The sequence below is a fragment of the Erigeron canadensis genome, chromosome 9 (assembly GCF_010389155.1).
Source record: "Erigeron canadensis isolate Cc75 chromosome 9, C_canadensis_v1, whole genome shotgun sequence".
Lineage (NCBI taxonomy): Eukaryota > Viridiplantae > Streptophyta > Magnoliopsida > Asterales > Asteraceae > Erigeron > Erigeron canadensis.
This window is the reverse complement of record NC_057769.1, coordinates 5,581,148-5,592,329: the sequence shown is the minus strand read 5'-3', so window position 1 is coordinate 5,592,329 and position 11,182 is coordinate 5,581,148.

Sequence of the window (11,182 nt, the reverse complement as noted above, 5' to 3'; positions counted from 1 at the left end):
AGACATATATCCTTTGAAATAATAATTTATTTTTTTTAATTATAATTTTTGGTCAATCTTATGGAAACATAGTGATGATTGAAAGCTAGTACTTTTGTCAACAACACTTGTACCTTTCACTCACATATAGACATCCATACATATACTCCCGTATAATAATAACTAGTGGATTTAAAGGCTCGCAATGCGGGCTTCAATTATTGTGTTTGCGTCCACAACCACGTTTAAATGTTTATGTAGATATATTTAAAGGAAAATGACTAATCCTCTTTAACAAAATAGTCTAAAAATCTTCCTAACACTCTAAGAAGGTGATATGTGATATCTACTAATTCTCTTTCCTAATTTTGCCTCCTAATTTTTTCACATGTCATCATCCAATAGTTAGGAGGATTTTTAGGCTATTTTGTTAGGAGGATTAATCATTTCCCATATTTAAAGATAATAATTAAAAGAAATACAACAACCACGTAAAAAAGTTTGCAAAATATGATATATGTATACCTAAAGATAGTACCATAACCACGTTCGAATTTTTTTTTTTTATCATTATATACAATATTACCCGGATTGTAAGGATGAACAGTAAAATACTAAAATTACTATATATATTTGTTGTGTGAAAAAAAAAAGATGCCTTTAATCAAGTAAGGTAGTATGGTTTCTATAGGTAAGATCCCTGGTTTGAGCCAAATATCTTGCTTATTAATTTTTCTCTTTTCAAACTTAACATATTGATCAAGTGTTTGGACAATTGGGCTTGTGTTGCCATTGGGCCCTAATCAAAATTTTTCAATAAGTTTGTACAACCTATATTACAATTGGGCTAACTTGATATAATTGAAATTTAAATATATTTTTATTCTTTTAAATTTTATTTATTTATTTATAAATAAAATATTCAAACGTTAAATACTTTATCAATAGGCCATAACATATATAATATGACAAAGTTTTTAACATAGTAATGATATCATCTTTTAAGTAGACATATATTTACATGTTTCATAAAATAATTTTATCAACGGGTCACTAACTTTGTATAATTAAAATTTAATTTTTAATATGGTTATGATATAATTTTTACAACCCATATTACAATTGGGCTAAAATTACTCCGGATGAAACTCAAGATAAACATAACCGCCGAGTGTCATATTTCTTTATGTCTCCTTTAAATGTAAATTTTTAATTTGTGTAATGACCACGTTATTCTAACAATATCACATTGAACCAAATTATTACAGCTAATATTCCGATTTATTCTGAATTTCTCACGTGTTTATGATATTGTTTGTTAGGATATTACGAGTATAAGTTAGTTACTCCAATATTCTTCCATGTATCACCTTTCAAAAATTAATCATTTATCAATATTAATATTTTTTTTATTAACCAATAGAAATAAAATCATCTTATCTTATCTAAAAAAGAAGAAGAGGTTGTATTCTAGTAGATTACTAGTTCATGAAAACTACGTAGCTAACTACACCTATGTATATATATGATATGATGCATGGACGAATGCACGTACATTATTCTCTAAACTTTTGCTTAATTAGAGTTTTTTTCGTAATTCAAGAAGTTGATCGATCAGATTTGATTACTGCTAATTAATGGAGGAACAAGATCAAGAAGTTGCATTACGTAATAACCAGCAGCAAGCAGATTATGATTATGTCGATAGGCTACAACCGGGATACCGCTTTTGTCCCACGGACGTAGAGATCATCGTTCACTACTTGATACCGCAGATCGAGACAGGAACACATCCCCCGTGCCGTCTTCACAAGGTCAATATTTACGACCATGCTCCCGAAGACCTTGCTAAAGGTAAATTAGTAAGGACAACTTAATTAACGTTATTATTTATGTATAATGATCAATATATTGTTTAATTTCTTGATCATATGTGTGTTCTTGGAAATAATATATATATATATATATATATATATATATATATATATATATGTTGATGATTGTTTTAGATCTAAACTATATAGTAACTAATGTTTGTTGATGATCATAACATGCGCGCAGATTATTGTCCATGTGATGCTAATTGGTACTTTCTAACACCAAGAACGAGACGATATCGTAATGGGAAACGCCCTAGTAGAACCGTCAAAGAAGGCGTTGGACACTGGCACGCGAGTCAGAAAGGTGTGCCGGTTTATCTTGATGATCCGGCCGTGAAGAAACAAGTTGTTGTTGGAAGGAAAACAAGTTTCACTTATCAACAAGGACCAAACGATGACAAGACCCCGTGGCTAATGCAGGAGTACACCACGAATGATCCCGATCTCCCTCTTGATGAAAGCGGACAAGATGGTACCAAGGTATGTGACGATTTATATGAAGTTAATTGTCACGATTTATATTAACTACTTTTGCCATATATAGATAGATATGATAGACAAGTAGTGATGATATGATTCTAACAAAATTTAACTATATATGAATTCTTAATTTGTTGATGTAGTTGACGCAATGGGTTATATGCAAGATTTACATGAAGCCTTCCGAAAATAAGAAGCAAATAATTAGAGGTCGAGTCTTAAACTACGCCAAGAATAATGATCAAGATCAGGCCGGCGGATATGATGATCAAGGAGTGCAGATCAACCAGCAACAACAGCCACTACTACCACTTGATGATGATCAACCTTCTTCACCGAAACGACAAAGACTATCATCTCATCACAGGGTCACCAGCAGTGATCAGCAAAACGAAGTTGCTGATCCTCATCATCAGTTTCATCATGAAGAAGCAAATAATATTCAAGAACTAATTGATGATCAACAACACCCTCATCATCATGAAGAAGCGAATGATAATAATCTATGCTTGACTACCAACAATGAACAACATCTCGATCTGTTTCAGCAATGGTTGATGTCCGCAACAACAGTTGATGATGAAGCTCCTATTGATGATCATGTCGTTCAAGAATATTTTCATCAAGATCCAACTTCAATACTACTACACGCAACAACAGTTGATGATCATCAAGCTCTGTATCACCAAGAGAATATCAATAATAATGAAACAATGATGAGCATATGTCCTCAACCTCAAGTCACTGGCCACATCGTCTGCGAAACACCTGCTCTTCATCAAGCATTTACTACAAGTGACCAAGTTCAACCTCAAATCACTGGCCACGTTGTCTGCGAAACGCCTACTCTTCATCATCAATCATTTACTACAAGTACTGACCAAGTTCAACATTCAATGAATGGCGGCTTTTCAACAGTATATCATCATGGCCTCCAATCTATGTCGAATAACATAGCCGATCATCAATATTCCAGTGATTTCTATCTAACGGCACCACCTACGCCACAACCAACTGATGCCTTTCCATATGCAACTACTACTAGTAGTACTGATGATCATCACCATGACAATGCTACAACAAGCCCTTTAATCCCACCCGCTTATTCGCCACACCAGCCACTACTTGATAATGCTAGAGATTATTACACGGAATTGATGACCATGGATCCCAATTCAGCAACGGCTCCGAGATTCCAAGTTACTGATTATGCTAGGAATTGGGTGAGGGACAACATATTGAGTTACCGTTATCCTCCTACTACACCTATATTCAACTAGTTACTACTACTCATCTTCAAGCAAATTAACTCAAGATTGATTAGTTCATTTATTTGTTCTTATTGTTTTAATTTCCTTTGTTGTAAGTTGTAACGTACGTTAATTCCTTCTGGAAATCTAGAATGTGTTGTTTTGGTTTACGTACCTCTAGTCTCTGAATTTCTGATTATATACCCGTAATTACACATCATTTTATATTTGCTAGCTATTTTTAATATATTTCCCCTGTTAAATAAATGTAATAAAATGGGAACTTCTGTATGTACAGAGTACTATCGAAATTCACTTTGTAGGTGAGATCAACCCACACTAACAACTCGCTATAGTGTTTGGCCTTGCTAATATCATTTTTTCATCATTCTCAGCTCACAAACCATTTCAAATTCTTTCTTAGTAGTTTCATCATTCCAGGTAATTAATTATTTCATCACCTCAAACAATAAATTTAAACATACATATCAATATCATCAGCCAAACACTATATATATATATATATATATATATAGTAAGATAAACAGAGATATATTAAGCTAACAGTTTTCTTCCAAAAACCATGTTAACAACCACTCTTTTCATTTACAAAAAACTCTTCATTCACACTACAAGAAATTCCAGTTTTAGCGACGCCGGCCTAAAGTACAATTTCCAATCTAAAAAGTGAAGAATTGAACCCTATGTATTAAGTGTAAATCATACCTTAATAATTTAGAAAACCAAATACTTACTCCTTCAAGTCACTAAATCCATAAAAAGTTAAAGGTAACCTTTTTATACAAAATTCCTAATAAGTTTTCGTCTATTAAAGGGATCTCATTTTCTAATATTTCGCAATAAAGGGTATGTCGTTAACCCTCCGTTAAATGACACGTCATCGTGCCATGTCATTAAAACTACTTACCTTGACTTTGACTTTGGTGCACCGTGATTACCCCTCTTCCAAATCTAAATTCATATAGTTACATTGCATCTTCTTCCAAATCTAAATCTGATGCACCATGACTCTTTAACAGTTAGAAAATTTCCATCTTTTTAGAAAATTAACAAACACAATTATTCAACAATATGAAAAAAAAACTATATAAAAAAACAAAACAATAAATGAAAAAATAAAACCTGATCGAAGATGATTATTAACAAAAGTAGAGAGAGATAAAGTGTGCTTCTGGTGGTGCCCCGACGAGCAGGATGGTGCCTCGACGGGGGAGGGGGGATTGCTGCAGTGGTGGTTCGCCGGATGGTTGTCACGGTGGTGGGGCGGCATCAATGATTTTAATGTCAGCCTAGCTACTTCCTCACATATATTTAACAGGGACAATGACATACGAATGTAAACACATATGACAAAATGGTTATGTAATGTAGTAACCTACTCAGATGGCTATGTAATGTATGCCCTTATGTTTTTTTGGCTATACTATATAAGGACCTTTTTATTTGGGTCAATCAGTGTAAGGACTTATGTAATTTTTTTGGCTATGCTATGTAAGGTCCGTACATATTTTATATAGTATAGCAAAAAAAATATAGGTGCATACATTACATAGGTAGCCACCTGAGTAGGTTACTACATTACATAACCATTTTGTCATAAATGGTTACATTCATATGTCATTATACTTATTTAATATTAATAAGAAGATAATACGAGTTTATTATGTGAGAAGAGCAAAGAAAAAAAGAGAATTTGAAAATGAAAGATTGAGAATGGAATTGATGAATCCATATATGTGATGAGATAAGAAAGATGAGAAAAAAGAGAATTGATTTGAGAAGAATTTTGGAAGTGATATTTAAGGTGAATATACCATATTATCCTTATTATTATATACGGAGTATATATGTATTTTTATTTTCAATAAAAGTCACAGTTCACGTAAGCATTTTTAATGAGTTGGCGGACGTGACATTTAACAGAAGGTTGACGTTAAAAACTAACGACATTCTTTTTATTGTGAAAATTTTAGAAATGAGATACCTTTAATAGACGAAAACTAAATAAGTTTCCCTTATTAGGAATCTTGTGTAAAAAGATTAATTTTTTTTTATGAATTTTGCCTTAGTTCTTATTATTATAATAATGTATGAGGGATTGCTTTGAGCTATGATAATAATAGAGTTTGGAATGATGGAGTAGAAAAGGAAGTAAAGTTGAGATGATAGGAGTATGGGAGGGAGAGTGGCACGGTTTGACTTTCTTCACAAACTCACGTGAGTTCCAAAATTGCTAGTATCCATTGGCCATACGGCCGGTTCCAACTACGCATACTGCACAATTTAAAGCTGGAATTGTTTGTGAAATGATTTATTGTCGATCTTGATGCAAAGACGTGTATTTGTAGGAAATGGTTAATTTCTGGTTTTTAATGTGGCCATGTTATAAAAGTATCTCTGGATCTAAACTAAGATGATTCGACTATATACGCTGTGTACTGCTACACTTCAGAAGTATATTGACAGACTTATGCTGAGATTGTCTATCCTATACCACATCCTTCTAAATGGGAGACCAGATGACTTACAAACAGTTATGCCACCATTCATGGACAGAAGGCTCACTGGCCGACCCAAAAACCGTGATCGTATACCATCTAAGGGTGAAGAGAAGAAGACAACAACGTGCAGTCGTTGCAAGGAACGTGATCATACGAGGTTGACTTGTGATGCACCCATGCCATCACAAACATCTTCCCTCCATCGAGAGAGTATGGATCCTCATCAAAATTAATAGGGAAATCTAAATCCCAATCAAAATCGAAATCACACTCATCCCTTTTCGGGACTGTTAATTTAAGGAATTTTTAGATGCAAACGTTATATTGTATTAGGTATTGAACTTACATTGTTATTGAAATTCTGAAGCTTTGTATTCATGGATCTTGTAATAAACTAATATGTTTTTTTTGTTATTTATTGTTGAAAAAATTGCAAAAAAAAAAACAATAAAATAATAATTTTTTTTTTTACAGAATCTCAATATTCAGCGGGATCTCATTGTGATTCTATGATTTCATTGCGATTATATGATCTCATTGCGATGCTATGATCTTATTGCGATTCTATGATCTCATTGCGATCATGCAAGATCTCATTACGATCTTGCAATGTTGCGATTCTCAGAAATCTCATTGTGATTCTCATGATCTTATTGCTATTCTTGCAGATTATTACGATTTATATGACTATTTTGTGATAATCCGAAAAAACTTGACTGTTTTAATTGATACGATCGCAACGAAAATTGACTTTTGTCGTGATTTTCTCAATTTAATATCTATACATGAATCATGTAAAATTTACAAATTTAAAAGTTCACTTCTTAAATTATTGTCTTATTTATTCAAAATATTTTTTACCTCAACAATTATATATGCTCAATACAATACAAACTTCATTTTATACACTTTTTAAAAATGATAAAAAAATTTTAGTTGTTCGTGCTAATTTAAAATGTGTACAAATAGTCTACATTAACAAATGCGAAAAAAGTTGCAAGTTTCACATTTAAAAATATGAAGAAAAATATTTATACACCAAGGGCGTTAACAACATACGCGGTGTCACAGCGGTTGAGCGTGGCAGCTAGGTGAAACACCACCGCCAACCCATTTTTATGCGGTGTGTGGTGAGATCACGTGATGTGACCACACAGTGGTATAGGCGCGAGGAAGAGAGCCTTTGGATGCTTGGGCCCCTTCAACGGTTACTTTAATATTTTTAAATTTCTGCATATAGCTAGATATACATAAATAAGATATATATACATATACTTGCGAGGAAGAGTTATTTTTTTTTGTTATTTTCATTTTCGACCCTCAGTTTGGCATTTATGTTTAAAATACCCCTAGTTTTCATTTTTAACCCTCAATTTGGTGTTTATAGAAGTTATCCTCAATTTTGTTATTATTTTTTAACAGCAATGGTAATTGGACTCAACGACATGCCTCTTCATCGTCTAGTAGAGATCGACCACGTCACCAGCGCAGTCATTCCGAGGGCATGACTGGCAGTAGAAGTCCCACTACCGTTCTGGAGGAAACCAGCTAAATGCTAGAGAAAACCCCCATGTCCCACCTCATTAACAAGGACTTCCCAATATGTCTTTCAAAGGTTTCAAACCCGTGACCAACATTTGGCTGAAAGACATAAGGGACATTAAATGTCCAGTTATTCTCAATTTTTGTTATTATTGTTATTGTTATTAATATTATCATTGTTATTGTTATTAGTTTTAAATAGTGTAATTTAATATAATGAAAGTTGTAGTGAGCAGTGAGTGAATGCTGGGATGCTAACAAAATAATAGAATGAGAGGTGAGTGAGGGGTGGATGAACTGACATAAAAAGATTGGTTGAAAGTGGGTAGTGAAAAAAGTTATGAGTGGTGGGATGCCAACACTCTAATAAGGTGTACAATATATATCATATTTTTACGCACTTCTAAATGTAGGAAAAATATCTAAAATTCTCTTAATGATTATATATTACATTATCAGTCATTTATTTTTAAAATTTTTTTATTAACCCTTTACATCAAATACTTTTACATCAATTATCTACACTACTCGCCGTCGCCTCTACCATCAACAGTCGTCCCCCACCACCACACCGTCGCCGTCACAAACACCACTGCATTAAACGGGTACGGTACTAGTGTTTGTTAACAATAATGCTGAAAGTTTCATATGTGAGTAAAAAACAAGCTAATATGTTAATACTAGAGACATGATTATTTTCCATAAGGCCAAAAGGGGCGTTATTTACGCAGTCGATCGGATGAGATAGCCCTTCGAGCAACCAACCAAACCCAGCACATCAAATTCCATTCCGATAACTTGGATGTATGGCTGTATAAAGGCTCAAGAAATTTTGTTCTCACTGATCATCGACCTTACAAATTAATTAATTATCCGAAGATGATTTCCATCAAGTGTGTCATTACCACGCAGAAAGGTAAATCACTTGGTACATTCATTTTTTCATCCCTTTTCTGGCTCCTAAGGGAGCAAATTTCATAATCCGACTTGTGATAGCTAGGCTGATCGATAATATGGTAATCTTGAGATCAATCAAACAAAGTGTTGCTCCCATATAAAAGGCTTTTGATTCTGGATAATGTATTTAGTTTTGAGAAATGAAAATTAATCTGAAAGATTTGGTGCTCTCACACCTACCTTATATAATAATAATAATGTTATATTATTGTTGTAGAAGAGAAGCTAAAGGTAGTACAATATGTGAAGCGTATAAAAAATATTTGTCATGTTATGATTTGTCATTATGATTTTTTATTAACCATGTTATGTAGCAAGGAACTTATTATGAAATGAAAAAAAAAAAAAAAACTTAAGTTTTTAAATCAGACATATATCCTTTGAGATAATATTCATTTTCCTTTTCTTTTTTATAACTTTTGGTCAATCTCAAGGAAACATATACAGTGATGACTGAAAGCTAGTACTTTTCTCAACACCACTTGTACCTCTTAAAATTACTATAATTAAGTACCTTTTCTCCACCCGAAACTCCGGATGAAACTCAAGATGAAACATGAATATTAACCACCGAGTGTCATATTTCTTTATGTCTCTTTTAAATGTAATTTTTTAATTTGTGTAATGACCACGTTATTCTAACAATATCACATTGAACCAAATTATTACAGCTAATATTCCGATTTATTCTGAATTTCTCACGTGTTTATGATATTGTTTGTTAGGATATTACGAGTATAAGTTAGTTACTCCAATATTCTTCCATGTATCACCTTTCTAAAATTAATCATTTATCAATATTAATATTTTTTTATCAACCAATAGAAATAAAATCATCTTATCTTATCTGAAAAAGAAGAAGAGGTTGTATTCTAGTAAATTACTAGTTCATGAAAACTACGTAGCTAACTACACCTATATATATATATATGATATGATGCATGGACGAATGCCCGTACATTATTCTCTAAACTTTTGCTTAATTAGAGTTTTTTTCGTAATTCAAGAAGTTGATCGATCAGATTTGATTACTGCTAATTAATGGAGGAACAAGATCAAGAAGTTGCATTACGTAATAACCAGCAGCAAGCAGATTATGATTATGTCGATAGGCTACAACCGGGATACCGCTTTTGTCCCACGGACGTAGAGATCATCGTTCACTACTTGATACCGCAGATCGAGACAGGAACACATCCCCCGTGCCGTCTTCACAAGGTCAATATTTACGACCATGCTCCCGAAGACCTTGCTAAAGGTAAATTAGTAAGGACAACTTAATTAACGTTATTATTTATGTATAATGATCAATATATTGTTTAATTTCTTGATCATATGTGTGTTCTTGGAAATAATATATATATATGTTGATGATTGTTTTAGATCTAAACTATATAGTAACTAATGTTTGTTGATGATCATAACATGCGCGCAGATTATTGTCCATGTGATGCTAATTGGTACTTTCTAACACCAAGAACGAGACGATATCGTAATGGGAAACGCCCTAGTAGAACCGTCAAAGAAGGCGTTGGACACTGGCACGCGAGTCAGAAAGGTGTGCCGGTTTATCTTGATGATCCGGCCGTGAAGAAACAAGTTGTTGTTGGAAGGAAAACAAGTTTCACTTATCAACAAGGACCAAACGATGACAAGACCCCGTGGCTAATGCAGGAGTACACCACGAATGATCCCGATCTCCCTCTTGATGAAAGCGGACAAGATGGTACCAAGGTATGTGACGATTTATATGAAGTTAATTGTCACGATTTATATTAACTACTTTTGCCATATATAGATAGATATGATAGACAAGTAGTGATGATATGATTCTAACAAAATTTAACTATATATGAATTCTTAATTTGTTGATGTAGTTGACGCAATGGGTTATATGCAAGATTTACATGAAGCCTTCCGAAAATAAGAAGCAAATAATTAGAGGTCGAGTCTTAAACTACGCCAAGAATAATGATCAAGATCAGGCCGGCGGATACGATGATCAAGGAGTGCAGATCAACCAGCAACAACAGCCACTACTACCACTTGATGATGATCAACCTTCTTCACCGAAACGACAAAGACTATCATCTCATCACAGGGTCACCAGCAGTGATCAGCAAAACGAAGTTGCTGATCCTCATCATCAGTTTCATCATGAAGAAGCAAATAATATTCAAGAACTAATTGATGATCAACAACACCCTCATCATCATGAAGAAGCGAATGATAATAATCTATGCTTGACTACTAACAATGAACAACATCTCGATCTGTTTCAGCAATGGTTGATGTCCGCAACAACAGTTGATGATGAAGCTCCTATTGATGATCATGTCGTTCAAGAATATTTTCATCAAGATCCAACTTCAATACTACTACACGCAACAACAGTTGATGATCATCAAGCTCTGTATCACCAAGAGAATATCAATAATAATGAAACAATGATGAGCATATGTCCTCAACCTCAAGTCACTGGCCACATCGTCTGCGAAACACCTGCTCTTCATCAAGCATTTACTACAAGTGACCAAGTTCAACCTCAAATCACTGGCCACGTTGTCTGCGA